Source organism: Elgaria multicarinata, chromosome 14 (genome assembly GCF_023053635.1).
Source record: "Elgaria multicarinata webbii isolate HBS135686 ecotype San Diego chromosome 14, rElgMul1.1.pri, whole genome shotgun sequence".
In the NCBI taxonomy this organism is placed as follows: Eukaryota; Metazoa; Chordata; class Lepidosauria; order Squamata; family Anguidae; genus Elgaria; species Elgaria multicarinata.
Window position 1 is genome coordinate 4964610 of NC_086184.1, and position 15179 is coordinate 4979788.

Below are 15179 nucleotides of genomic sequence, written 5' to 3' on the forward strand. Positions count from 1 at the left end.
CTATTTCAGATAGCAAAAACTAGATTGACAACTGTTACCCAGAGGACCTTTTCCTCTGCTGCTCTCAGACTGTGGAATGGCCTGCCGGAGGAGATTTGTCAACTTAACAGTCTTTTAGCATTTAAGAAAGCTATAAAGACTGATCTCTTCCGGCAGGCGTATCCAGTGGAATTTTAGGATGTTTTTAGTATGTTTTTAGTATGTTTTTAGGAAGTTTTAATAATGTATACTGTGTTTTGATTAAAATTTTATGTATTTTATACTTGCTGTTGTACCCCACCTCGATCAGAATGGAGGGGTGGATTATTATTATTATTATTATTATTATTATTATTATTATTATTATTATTGTGTGTGTGTGTGTAGGGGTGAAAGTTGGCCAAATGCAACTTTCCAGCTCAGCAAAAATCCCAGCTTGCCAAAGTCCCCCAAATTCCATCTCGAAGCTCATTCGGCCCCAAATCTGTATCAGTTTGCGAGCTTAGTTTCGTTTCGTTTCCGCATGAAAATCCCTGTGTATTTTTGTGCAGGCTTTTCCAAATGTACAGATCAGTTGTGTGCAGCTTTGACACGTTTGCATTCTTCTGCCACTGCTTAAAGTTTAGAACTGAGCATTTCTCAAATGTGTGCATGCTGCCAGACACACTTCTTCGTTGTCGCTGTTGTTGTTCACGTCGCAAGCTCCAAAATTAATGGACTCTGACCGGTGGGCCACGTTCAAATGGCAGGTGGGATTGAAGGCCAAATGAGGTAGGGCAAAGGGAAAGGGAGTGTGCCCGAAGACCCCAAAGACCAGCCTATTTTAACTTAAAGCTCTTATTATTGCCAATAACTAAGTCTTAGGAGACACATTCCAATGGAGTGGAGGAGCACAAAAGCCAAGAAACCACAGAGCCATCAGTGGATGGAGGGAAAGGAGGAGGCAGGGTAGAAGGAATGGCCACCTGGGGAATCCCATAGAGCTGGAGTGGAATCCCAGGTGGCCTGTATTTAGCCCATGGTCCTGAGGTCCTGAACCTCTTATACAGAAGAACACAATGACCTGCATTTTGGGAATCCCCCTGGAGGCATCGCTATGGGGGTTGTCACAATGAGCACTTGCACTTCAAAATTTACCACTAAAGCACATCATCGCATGGTGCCATTAGAAAGAAAGAAAGAAAGAAAGAAAGAAAGAAGACTTCTAGCGATTGTGAGAAACACCATCACTGATGTGAAATAGGTAGTAGCAACAAAAAGCACGAGCTAAGGAAGGAAGGTTTGGGGACCCTTTCACCCCTCCTGACCACCACTGCTTGTGAGCTTATGGCTGTCTTCTGATGGAAACAGATTGCAAGGTGAGGAGGCCTCTTCTTTGGATCCTGCAAGGCAGTTCCCATGTTTCTGAGAGCTAGGTGCCACTGGTGCCCCCAAACAAGAAACATAAGACTGTGGCCGTAGCTAGACCTAAGGTTTATCCCTGGATCGTCCAGGGGTCAAACCTCTTCATCCAGGTGACACACAGGGGATCCAGTGCTCAGGCAGGGGCGAACCCTGGATGATCCCAGGATAAACCTTAGGTCTAGCTGTGGCCTGTAAGAACATGAGAGGAGCCATGCTGGATCAGATTAAGGCAGTGGCCTTCAACTGGTGGGTCACAACCCAAAAGTGGTTCATGAGATCAGCCCAGATGGTTCGTGGCAAAGCTGTTGCTGCCATGTTGGGTAATTGTGAACTTGTGAAAGTGGGTCCCATGTTGCAGGTTGGGAGTCTGAGATGAGGCTTGGGTCTGGACCAGTTGAAGACCACTGAACTAAGGGTCCATCTAGTCTAACATTCTGTTCACACATTGGCCAAACAGCTGTCAACCAGGAATCCACAAGCAGGACAAGGCGCAACAGCATCCTCCCACCCATGTTCCCCAGCACTGGTTCCTCTGATACTGCCTCTGATAATGGAGGTAGCTCATAGCTATTAGGACTAGTAGTCTCATCGTCCAGCCCAGTTTTATCAGACCCTGCTAATAGACAGTTCTAGAGTTCCATCTCCATGAAAGAAAAAGTGCAGTCCGCCACACACACACACACACACACACACTGCTGCAACTCATATAAAATTTACAGTATCTTGGCCAACAGACGTAAGTAGGTCATTCTTAATGCACTCAGCGGCAGCGGCAGAGTTCCCCATTACGAACTGGACTGAAGCCAGGATAACATCTGTCAAATTAATCATTAGAGATGAAGAGCCGTCAAAAGTTCTGCGGCAACCATCTTCTTGTTAACCTCTGGCATGGAAAAGTAAGGCTTGGAGACAGTCTGATAACGTGAGATTTTTTTCCTAGAAAGACTGGGGCTGCGGAATAGTTCGCTTCCCTGCTCAGGCCTAGATTTGGCAGAGCTGTGTGTGAACTGTGGGAGTTCACAGACCCTGTCACACCTCTCTGATTCATGGGCTGGCCCAGCCGACATGTGGGCCTGCAGATAAAAGGCCCATTTGAAATTCTGACAGGCTGCTTAGCCAGGGGGTGCATGCGCGGGGTGGGGTGGGTGGGGTGGGGGACGCGGCACGCTGTACGGCACACACATGCACATCCACAAGTTTTGTAAGCCCCTCAGGGCAGGGAGTCATTAAGTGGCATGCTTGTGAGTAGCTGGACAGACAAATGACAACGTTATTAAAAAGCCATGTCCACCGTCTCTGTAAGAAGCAAAGATAGGGATAAAATTGGTTCAGGGATTTAGAGGGCAGAGACACTCTCTCCTGAAATCAGATTGTCCTGAACCTATTTCAGACCAAGGCTTGAATTCAATTTCAGAGATGTTCTCAGTGGTTGGGGGTGTCATTCCAGCAGTGGGTGGGGCCGAAGGGAAAAGGGAGGGGTTGAAGGCAAAAAGAATACCAGCCAATTTTAGCCTGAAGCTCTTATTGTCAGTTACTAAGCCTCAGGACGAGCATTTAAACCTTTGGGATGGGGGATTGCAAAAGCCAGGAAGCCCCCCAATGACGGGCCATAAGGGTAAAAGGGGTGTGGTTAGGGGAAGGGGGAGTGTCCATCTGGGTAACCCTGGAGGATCAGATTGGAACCTGTAGTGGGCCAGATTTGTTTCCTGGCCCTGGGGTTAAATGCACCTGTTCTTGGGTGAGTAACAGGAACAATGGTAGTAAGAACACAAGAAGAGCCCTGAGGCTGGATCAGACCAAGGGTCCATCTAGTCCAGCACTCTGTTCACACAGTGGCCAATCAGCTGTCGACAAGGAACCCAGAAAGCAGAACATGGTGCAACAGCAGCCTCCCACCTGCGGTGCCTCAGTTTGGGATAGAGCCGGAAGGAGGAACAGCTGAGCCTGGGAGTGTTTGGGGAGTGACCCTTCATAGGAACAGGCAGAAGTCAGCTGCATTGGCCTGCAGCTAGCTTCTGCCTCTTCCTGTGAGGGGCCCTTCCCCAAACACTCCCAGGCTCAGCTGTTCCTCCTTCCGGCTCTATCCCAAACTGAGGCACAACGCCACCCATTTTCCCCAGCAACTGGCGCACGCAGGATGGTGTATGCCCACCATCCTTCTATCCCACAGCGATCCCAATCTGTCTTGCTCCAAGCCATGCCCTTGACTGTCTTCCTCCTTTGCTTCTTTCTTCTTCCTCCCCACCCTGGTAACCCCAGGCCTTGTATCTCTCACAGCCCCCACCTCAAGCTCAGAGCTGGAGGAAGGGCTGGCCGAGCCAGAGGCTGCCATGTCGTTGGCTGAAGAAATGGACCCGAGCAAGGAGAGCAAGTCCAAGCCCTGCCCTGCCCAACCACAGCAGGACCCTCATGAGCCCCTCCCCTTGAGAGCCCCAGGAGTAAAGTACTTCCTGCATTACCATGCAGTTTTGATGCACAGGACGTGCACAAGGCAGGAAGCCATGGAGCCAAGGAGAAGGCCAGAAAGTTGGCCCATTAAGAACCGGTAGTTCTCCAACCAAAGGTGTGGAGCACAGAGGGAGGTGTAGCATAGAAGGGGTGTAGCATAGAAGGGGTAGAGCATAGAAGGGAGTGGAGCATAGAAGGGGTGGAGCATAGAAGGGAGTGGAGCATAGAAGGGGTGGAGCATAGAAGGGATGGAGCACAGAGGGAGGTGGAGCATAGAAGGGGGTGGAGCATAGAAGGGGTGGAGCATAGAAGGGGGTGGAGCATAGAAGGGGTGGAGCATAGAAGGGATGGAGCACAGAGGGAGGTGGAGCATAGAAGGGGTGGAGCATAGAAGGGGTGGAGCATAGAAGGGGGTGGAGCATAGAAGGGGTGGAGCATAGAAGGGAGTGGAGCATAGAAGGAGGTGGAGCATAGAAGGGGTGGAGCATAGAAGGGGTGGACCAGAGGCAGAGGATGGAAAGGGTTCAGTTCACCTTCATCCCTCGTTGGAACTAGTTGTTCACTGGGAGCTATCCATGGTACTTCCTTGCCTTGTGGGTCTTGGATATGGATGGATCACATCAACACCACTTCAGTTCCCTTGCTATGGATCACCGCTTGAATGTGTGTGTGTGTCTGTTCCATGCCAGCAGCTGCCACTATTACCCATTGCTGAAGGCTTTAATGTTCCATGTGCGACACCAAGTATCCCCTTATTCTGTAACAAGTCTGCCCTGCCTTGTTTTCAAAATCAAAGAAGTTTCCCTTCTTTCGCTTGAATATAAGCACTGTTGTCTAGGAATGTGTGAGAAATTCACCATGGAAATAGGTAACCCAATGAATGTCTTGCATTGCATCCTGTACTGTATATAGCGCGTATGGGAGCCATCATTCGAAATGGGGTTAAGGCTGTACTTGAATAATTATGACAAGTCCGAGTGGGGAGGTTAAAGGACTTCTCACAGTGAAACATAACTTTATGAACATGTCCAAGAGTGTCACGGCAAAACCTCCAGGCCTCTACTGAGAGAGAATATATGGATGCTGAAAGAAATCCTTTTGTCCCATCACAGGCCAAATCTTCCTTTTGCTCATCGAACTTGCTCCAAGGTTAAGGGAGTTGCTTCAGATTTATGAGGTGAGTGGCAGAACTTTGGCTTGAATTCAGAAGACTTTATATTTTCTAAATTCTGTAAATCTATATAGACTGAGAGCACAGACAGTCACCAATCTTCATTGGTACAATTCTGCTGAAGATAATTAGAAAACGAAGCTTGGGGCTGTTCCTTGAAACCATGCCATGCCATCCGCCTGATCTGGGTAGGTTTGGGTAGTGTTGGCATTGCATCCATCCCCAGATGGTGGAGAGATATGTGGCTGGTGTAATCCTCAGACACAGCTGGTATCTACTGATGTTGCCAAGGGCAGAGCCAGGAAGGCCTATGTAGGCCTACACCACCTGCAAGAATCCCTCTTTGCAAGCTGTCTTGGTTTCTACCTGTGGAATCAAATGGTAGAAATCACATGGCGGAATTACATTTATTTATTTATTTATTTATTTACATTTATATACCGCCCCCCAGCCGAAGCTCTCTGGGCGGTTTACAACAATTAAAAATAGTAAACATTAAAAGTACACAAAAATTTAAAAAACATAAAAACAGCATAAAAACAACAACAGTATCCATTTAAAAACAACAGTTCTGGGGGTCCATTAAAAACAAACTTAACGTTGTTAAATGCTGCTTAAAATGCCTGGGAGAAGAGAAAAGTCTTGACCTGGCGCCGAAAAGATAACAACGTTGGCGCCAGGCGAGCCTCATCGGGAAGATCATTCCACAGTCGGGGGGCAACCACTGAGAAGGCCCTCTCCCTTGTTGCCATCCTCCGAGCTTCCCTTGGAGTAGGCACTCGGAGGAGGACCTTAGATGTTGAGCGCAATGTACGGGTAGGTTCATGTCGGGAGTACCATTCCATCAGGTATTGTGGTCCCAAGCCATGTAGGGCTTTATAGGTTAAATTGATTCCATGGTGGAATCACATGGTGGAATCACATGGTAGAGCCAAGTTGAATTTATTTGCCTCTTTGGGAGGTGTATTCCTCCTCCCACTCTACACCAAGAATGGAACGAATTGGTCAGTTTTGCTTTCTACTACATCTACTCAAATTCTGTTCAGCCTGCTTATGTGGACCAGCCAAATTCACTAGGTACATGTATTGCCTACTGCTTGCCATGTAGCTGTTGAAGATGAGGAATCAGAAGAAAGAGAGAGGGAGAGAAAGAGAGGTGGTAACTAATTTAGCATTATGTTTGAACACATAGGGATTAAAACCATTTTTTAAGAGCTAAGCACTCAAAAACCTGCTCCTGGATGGATGAATCTCTCTCTCTCTCTCTCTCTCTCTCTCTCTCTCTCTCTCTCTCTCACGCACGCACGCACACACAAGCACACACACACCAACCACATTTTCTCCATTGTGTTCATGAAGACATTTGTGAATTTTGGTAAGTTCCCCCCCCCAAAAAAAACCAAACTGAATGAAATTCTCACCCATTCATCCTTTTCAATGTTTACCTAGTGTTGGATCCAAATTTGTGCTGGATCAACTGTCCTGTTGGAAGTGGACTTTCCTGCTGCCTCATTCCCATGGCAGTTCCTTCAGACACTTGAAAATGTTACACAGAGAGTCAGGAGACAGTGATGGATGGACTGAACTGTGGTGTGTGTGGGGATAATCCCCTTAAATTGGGTGGAAAGACCTTCAGCAAGTGGAATACTTCTTTTCATAGGCGGTCCCTTCCTCTTGCAAATGGCAGATCCTGGATATGATTCCTAGGGTGGGGCATGGCAATGAATGCCTCAGAGTGTATAATAACCGTTGTTTTAAGTTAGGCAAATGGTGAGTTAAGGTAGCTGAGTTGACAGTTCTATGAAACCATGCGTCTGAAATTTTAACCCGGGAGAGTAAAAGGTACCATATGAGAAAACCCATACGGAAGACAAAGTAAGTAATCCTGATGCATTTCTGAAGGAGAGCTGAATATACCAGTATGCTGGAGATTACTTCTGGTTGAGCAAAAATGCATCACTCACTTTTCTGACAGTGCCTTACGACTACTACATAGGCGAGCCTCTAGCATCCATCAACATTACTGTCTGGATTGTATTATCTAGGAAATCCCAAAGTCACTGGCCTACAGGTTGAATTAGCTACAAATTCATTTCAGATTAGAATCCTACTTTGGGAAAGGCCAAATGCTTCTCTTACAATGCCTCTAAGGAGACAAGGGGCTGCGATGGATTTTATTAAATTGGATGCTAATAATTCCTTCCCTAGTGACATCTTCCTTTCCTCTTTTTTTTTTTTGGTAACGACAGTTTCTTGAAAGCCATTAAGTTAAACTAGCAACACCAGGGGAAAAAATTGAATTCTTTTGAGAATTCTTCCCCCCCCCCCACACCACTCCCAACTTTGGGTAAAATCCAACGTAAGTCCTATGTTGAGTAGACCCATTGAAATAAATTGAATTTAAGTTAATCATGACTAATTGAAGTCTCATTAATTTCAATGAGTCTACTCTAAGTAGGACTTAAGTTGGGATTTACCATTTGTCTTTCAAAACCTTCCATGGGCAAGGAAAGAAGAGAAAATCCTGTTGGATCAGAAATTGAACATGCAGATTTGTAAAATAGTGGTTAAGGTGGAGGTGTAGAACCTCATGTCTGAAGGCCAAATCCAGCCCACCTAGGGTCCCAATCCAGCCCTCCAGGGTTCCCCTCTTGACCACACCCCTTTTTGCAGCTCCCCGTCCCTTTTCCTTGACCACCAATCACTGGGTGGTTTCTGGACCTTTTCACACACATACACCCATTCTGAAACCCTAGCTTAGTTACTGGCAATTAGAGCTTTCAGCCAAAATATGTTGGACTCTTGAGTATTTTGGTCCCACCCTCTTTGTCTTGGGACCTGCCCAAAAGGGGAATGTGGCACTCTGGAGCTTCTCTAAAATTGAATTTGGCCCTCGGGCTGAAAGATGTTCAACACCCCTTGGGTTAGGAGCACAAGCTGCGAGCTGTTTGGGCCCCAGACCAAAGGTGACCCCACCCCCAGGCATGAGCTCAGTAGATGGCTCTAGGCAAAGCTCTAGCTCATTGGCAGAGCACACACTTTGCATGCCAAAGGGCCCATATTCAATCTCTTAACATCTCCAAGTAGGACTGGGAAGGACTCTTGCCTGAAACCCTACTCATTTCAGTAACCCTTTGGCCTGTGCATCCTCTTAGTTGTCTTTGGTTCCAGTGCTATGAAAGGAATGTTGGTGGAATCCAGGTACAAGTTGGAGCTCAACAAGCTTCTCTTCCGTTCATCTCCTACTAGCTGGCCCAACTCAGCCTGAAGCAAGTTGGACCAGCTAGTGGATTTTCACATTTTTCGGCTTTCTTCCTTTTTTAAAAAAAATTGAGCAAATTACAGTCGCAATATGTGTATATTTGCAAACATTTTGCATTCTGCACAAATTTGCGTAGTTTGCACAAAATGTGGAAATTATGGATGACACACATGAAAAATATACATTAAAAATACCCTGAGTTCAGGGCAAACCCACAACTCAGCTCACAAATGCAAGCTGAGGTGAGCACACCCTGGAATTCTGATGGACCCCCAAAGGGTCAGCTTTCTGGGTGACAGACATCCCTAGGCTATGATCAACTACCTTGGTGAAGCTAAGCAGGTCTGGGTAAGGTCATCACCTGGATGGGAGCCTTCTTAGGAAGTCACCACTTTGCATTCCATCACAGAGGAACAGTGGGATATGAAAATGTTGTAAATAATAAACACATACAATATAGGTGCATCCTGATAACACCCAGATCTTTTTATGAAACTTAGAGGACACCAGTGGTGGCCATCCCTTCAAGATGCATGAACCCACAAAGAAAAGCTTGCCTCGTACCCTGTCACTCTCGGTGGCCAATGTCTCACCTCAGTTCACTGGGGTCTTAATGTAACCTGACCTCCAGAAGGCAATTACATTTGGCTTTCTTGTGTGTATATATGTGTACTCATCTGTTTCTAGTATTGACACCGACTCTACTTTCAACAAAGGGTGGGTTCCCATGAACTCCCTTGCTTTATTACCAGCTGGTTCTTATTAGGGATTAACCAATAAAAAGAAGAAGGAGTAATACAGTCAGTAGTGTGTTCTTCCTTGCAACACTTTGCCATATGTTTTAATTTACCAATCTACCAAGAAAGACCTACATGCTCCCCCCATGAACCACATTCCATACCTCACATATTTTGCTTATTTTGATAAATGTTGCTTTTCAGAGAGTTTAAAAAAAAGGGGGGAAGCATAGGGGCAAGAACCAGGCACGCACTGTCTACTTATAGCTGCAGTTCTGGAGTTGCTGAGCTGCATTAAATCATGGCAAGGCTTGATCTTTTTCAACTAACTGCTTATTACTTCTTTGTTAACTGGCTTCTTCAGTTTCGGTTGCAAAACTCCCTGGAAACATGTCCAAAAGACGAACGAAACCAGGGACAACAGCAGGAGGCCGTGACGACAATAGGAAAATGCAAAAATCCATCCGTCTGATGACATTCAGAGTTTGACCAACAGTGAGGTCTGCATTATATGTACCTGACTATTTGTACATTGGATGACAAGAGAAGGTCCTGCTACACTTTAATTGACAAACATCGCAGGATGTGTTGGGAAGGGAGCGTTACTAAGTTGTCTCCAGTTGGCTGTAGATGTACTGCATCCTCTCTTGTTTGCCCTAATCTGTAGAAAAAACATACATCTGAATGAAATTAGAAACCCATGAGATAAAACCAACACTCCCTCCTTCCCCAGCCAAAGGGGGCAATCACCAAATGAGCTTCTGTTGAGGGACCCCTGCTGTTTGACGGATTCAGATGGCAGAAGACAGAAAGACACCTTATGGAAAGGAAGAGGGGAGATAAATAAAAATGGGAACCAACAGTGGAGCCTCTTAAAGCCTCTGAAGAATTGTTTTAAAGGCTTCAAGTGCATTTTAAAGTAGGGAGTTTATTGGGGGGTGCCACGACACAGGCTGTTTACCACAGGCCGGTCCGCAGACACTCCCTGCCCAAGCTAAGCGCCCCCACTTTATGAGCCTGAGGTGAGGGACAAACACCACCTTTCTACAAACTAGGTGGAGAAAGGGGTTAAGCAGGAATAATTTCAGGAATAAAATAATGTGCTGTGAATTATATGTGCTGATGGAGAATTGATGTCAGAACGGGTGTTATATGTATATAACTGCAGATGATAAATGCCAAGGAGACACGTGGGATTTTTGTGGCAGTAAAACAAACTGAATAAAAATTTATATCAATGTTCACAAACTTTGTTTCAAAATAAAACTTGTCAGACCCTTATTAAAACCTCTCATCCAAACCTTTCTCTCTTCTCATACACGCTTTCCTTTCTCTCACACCTTCACTCTTGAACATTCTTTATTATCAGGATTATTTAATATACCCCAACTGACTATCTGCACACTACACTCAAAAGACAACCCTCTTTACCCTGATCCTTTATTTATTTATTACATTTTTATACCGCCCAATAGCCGAAGCTCTCTGGGCGGTTCACAAAAATTAAAACCATAATAAAACCTAAAACAACCTAAAAACACAAATACAAAATACAGTATAAAAAGCACAACCAGGAGAAAACCACGCAGCAGAAATCGATATAAGATTAAAATACAGAATTAGAAGAGCTAAATTTAAATGTAAGATAAAATTAAGTGTTAAATTCTCTAATTCTCCCCTTGAACCAAAGTACTTTAAAACCACCCACCCATAACCTCAGTCATTCCCTTATATTATTATTATTATTATTATTATTATTATTATTATTATTATTTATTTATATAGCACCATCAATGTACATGGTGCTGTACAGAGTAAAACAGTAAATAGCAAGACTCTGCCGCATAGGCTTACAATCTAATAAAATCATAGTAAAACAATAAGGAGGGGAATATATATCCTCCTCCGCCCTCCTAAGATATTCAATCTCCACCCATTCAGGTCAACATTCTAAATGCAAAAGACTTACAAATCCTAGACATACATTAGGGAACTGACTTGTGGGCTGTAACGCCACAGGGTGGGGTGTGTCTCCTTATTTTGGACAATGTGGTTATCTTTGGCTAACTCACTGGTTTGACAGTAAGTATTGTAAATTGTAACATGGACATGTGTACTCAGTAGATATGTACTTCATAGGTGCAAATCCCCCCCCCCTTTTTTTAAAGGAAAGATAAATTGATGTGATATGGTTGCCAACTGTCTGGAAAAAAATGGTTATCTTGCTCCTGTGTCTTTCACAGTATACTGAAATCAGCAGGTGTCCCCTGAGAGCTTCTCCAGAATTGGATTTTACCCTCTTTTTGATAGGTCATCTGGTCCAAGTCCCTTTTGAAGTCAAATACCATAAGAGAGACCAGCGTGAGCCTGGGAGTTGCCCATCAACTGTTAGTGCCTGGACTACAGACTGAGCAGGCCCACAGATCAGCTAGTCAGACTCCTGCACTATGGAAAGATGTATTGGGCAAAAGGTGGGATACAAATAAATATAATAATAATATTATATTCTAATTTAAACTCTAGTTATTATTTCTACATTCGCACCTATACATATAAATCGGAATAATTCAAGTGATTGCTGTCCTCATTTTTTTGGTAATGCATTTTTTTTTTTGCAATGGGTCATACATGGCCCAAGGAAATTCCTCCCCTCCTCTGTTCTGCACATGCTCAAAGACCACTTTGTCTTTATATTGCGACAACATATATTCTGGGGCTAAGCGTCAATAAAACAAACTACAATCTGCAATCTGGGTTGCAGTTGTGGTCATAAGAATCCAAGCTCTTCTGCCTCCTTGAATGCATCTCCGAGGGAGCTCAGTTCTTTTGCCTCTGCCACTGGAAGAAGAAATATAGCATTAAGAGAAAAGACAAGACGTGGGCCGTGAGACTCAATTCTTTGTCACATCCCTCCTGGGTCTTCAGACTGCTGTTGCTAGCACAGTGGAAGGAAAACACCCCCCCCCTTCTCCTCCCAAAGTTCTGAATAAAGCTGATACAGCAATTAGTTGCACCTCCACCATGAAAACACTCTCAATGCCCTCGGACCAATCGCCAGCCCAGTCCAGAGACAGCTGTAAAAAAGGAAGGAAAACGCTGGCGCCGGCAGGGTTTATACAGGGTCACCCCACAGCTGAACATGTGAGATGATACTCCATGCTACTCCGACCAGAACTAGGGGGGTGGGGAGAAAGGGCTGGTTGGTCAGGGCTGGGGGAGAGGAGGGGGGCTGCAAAGGCCAGGGGTGTGTGGGGGGCACCCACCTTCAAGGCGGTCACAAGGTAGAGGGGGATATAAATCACATCACATCACTGTTGTCACCCTCCGTCATGACAAAGACAATGTCGCTGTCTGACGGCAAGAACAAATAAACCAAGAGAAGGAGAGACGAAGAGACTCAGGGGTGAAATTAGAAGTATTTACCTTGATTTCTTCAATGGTTAACAGGCACTTCAATGCCAGGTAGTCTTTGCATGCAGAAGGACCCAGGCTCAATGCCTGGCATCTCCAGGTAGGGCTGGGAAAACTCCTGCCTGAAGCCTTAGAGAGCCATGGCTGCCAGTCAGTGTTGACAACACTGGACTAGAGGGATGAAGGGTTTGACTCAGTATAAGGCAGCTTCCATTGTTCCTGTTTCTAGGGGCATAGGGTTGCCAACTTTTAAACCAGCCTCTGCAGCTATGCCTTTTAACATCAAATTTGATGTGCAGTTAGCAGGTAATAAATATTGATCTCCATGCTGTGGAGATAGCACTGCTTGATGTGATTGATTGATTGATTTGGAGCCAGTGTGGCTAAAGTGTTGGACTGGGAGTCGGGAGAGCCGGGTTCTAGTCCCCACTTGGCCATGGAAACCCACTGGGTGACTTTGGGCCAGTCACAGACTCTCAGCCCACTCTACCTCACAGGGTTGTTGTTGTGAAGATAAAATGGAGAGAAGGAAGAGGATTATGTATGCCATCTTGGGTTCCTTGGAAGGAAAAAGGTGGGATATAAATTCATAAATGCATAAATAAATAAATAAATAAATAAATAAATAAATAAATAATAACATAAATATTCAGCAGAAATGAAGGCACACACTCTAAAGTCCAAAACATCTGAAAGGTGCCTAGTTGGGAAATGCTGCTCTAAACATTTAAGCGGTTGTGAGGACACTGACTACTTCTTCTCCTTCTTCTTCTTCTTCTTCTTCTTCTTCTTCTTCTTCTTCTTCTTCTTCTTCTTCTTCTTCTTCTTCATAATCATCATCATCATCATCATCAAAGTAGCACATTCCTCAATTTAGACCAGATCAATCAGACCCAAATATACTTAATATCTAGAAGCCATTGGACTGAGTTTCAGAGACAACTTTGCTACACATTTTAATCCAAATCAATTGAACTGACTACCCCCAAATAATCCGGAAAATGGTATTCTTTGTGAGATATTTTAATCTCAGAGTGTTTGTCCTAGATTCGAAGGAGTTGGGGTTAGTGAGTGCTGCTACCAGAATATGTGGAGTAGTGTGTCAAAAGTGGGTTTTTGTTAAATGAAATATAAAGAAGTAGTAAACATTCCTCAAATGTTTTCAGCCATGCAGATTCTGCCGAGTTTATTTAGTCAATAAAGTCATCTTACACACCTAAATTAAATCAATACATTCGCTCACTGATGTTCCAAACATCAACCTAAAAGTACAAGGTGAAGCAGCTCTTCCCTGCAGGAAAAGGAGTTGATAGCCCTGTGTTGTGCTTCCAAGAAAAATGGGAGATGTGTTCTTTGCAGAGGGAATGTTCAAACAGCAGCTATGGAGGATGGTGAAAGTCAACAAGGGAGTTTGAATAAGTAAAGAGGTATCAGAAAACAACTGCACTTGTTAAAATCAAAGGCCCATGCGTGCATAAGGCATTTGGCATCTGCAATTCAAAAGTAAACAGGTCCAAAACACACACACACACACACACACACACACAGCCCTACCTCTTCTGTACTATAAGCTTTTCTAAATGGTAAGGCATAATCACAACCACTGCCATTCGGCAAAGAAGTCCTGCTGTGGTCATCAAACTCATCACAATTTCTCTATGTTCTGATGAATTTTCCAAAATCCACAAAGTTCTCCATATTTGGGGGGGGGGGGAAGGTTTGAAAATAAATAGAATGTGCGATGAACCGAAATGGAAAGATCCATCTGTCAACCCAGGTCCAGAGCTTTAAAAACATAGGAAGAGCCATGCTGGGTCAGACCAAGGGTCCAGCTAATTTAGCATTCTGTTCATGTGCTGCCCAACCAGCTGCCCTCAGCAACCCTCAAGCAGAACGTGAGTGTAACAGTACTCTCCTGCCCATGTGCCCCAGTAACTGGTGCACATAGGCAGACTGCGGCCTTAGCTAGACCTAAGGTTTATCCCGGGATTGTCCCGGGGTCAACCCTGTTCATGTTAATGGCACACAGGATATCCCGGGAGCAGGCAGGGACGATCCCGGGACGATCCCTGGATAAACCTTAGGTCTAACTAAGGCCTGCATCTGATACTGGAGGTAGCACAGAGCCATCAGGACTAGTAGCTACTGATATCCTTCTCCTTCAGGAGTGCTTTGTGCTTTGAGTGCTCTTCAAAGTCTGGATATTCAACCTTATTTTGCTGGTGAATTCCTGTACCCACCTCCTTTTTTCTTCTTTTTTCTTTTTTTGACAGGCTCCCCATCTTTTAACAGCTCTATGGCAGGCAGATACATCGTGGTACTTACCCGGCAGGGGAGACACCTTGATCATGAAGGAGGTTTTCCCAGGGTGAGGATCATCTATTGCACTTTGGGTGTGCTAAACCCTGCGTTTTCCTCAAATGCGGGAAACTTGACTGCATAATTTGTGGGAGTCGGAGACTGCGTTTGTGCTTTCCTCTAAAAAAAGATGTATGTTTTTGTGATTTAAAATTTTTGTATATTGTTTTTAAGTGTTTTTTATCCTATGTAAACTGCCCAGAGAGCTTCAGCTATGGGGCAGTATACAAATATAGTAATAATAATGATTTATTTATTTATTTATTTATTGCATTTCTATACCGCCTAATAGCCGAAGCTCTCTCATGATGATAGGAACAGCTGAATCTATCGAATTTGGCCAGTGCAGATGGGTGAGTATTTCATTGCAGATCATTAAAACAGAATTTCCGAAGTTCTTCATATTCAG

The 15179-nt window shown here is 44.6% G+C and overlaps 1 non-coding gene across 1 annotated transcript; it reads left to right on the forward strand.

The window, feature by feature from the left end:
- Positions 1–14729: 14729 nt before the first annotated feature.
- On the forward strand, positions 14730–14893 carry LOC134409010 (U1 spliceosomal RNA). Its single transcript, XR_010026145.1, has one exon. It is a non-coding gene; the product is annotated as a U1 spliceosomal RNA (small nuclear RNA).
- Positions 14894–15179: the final 286 nt, after the last annotated feature.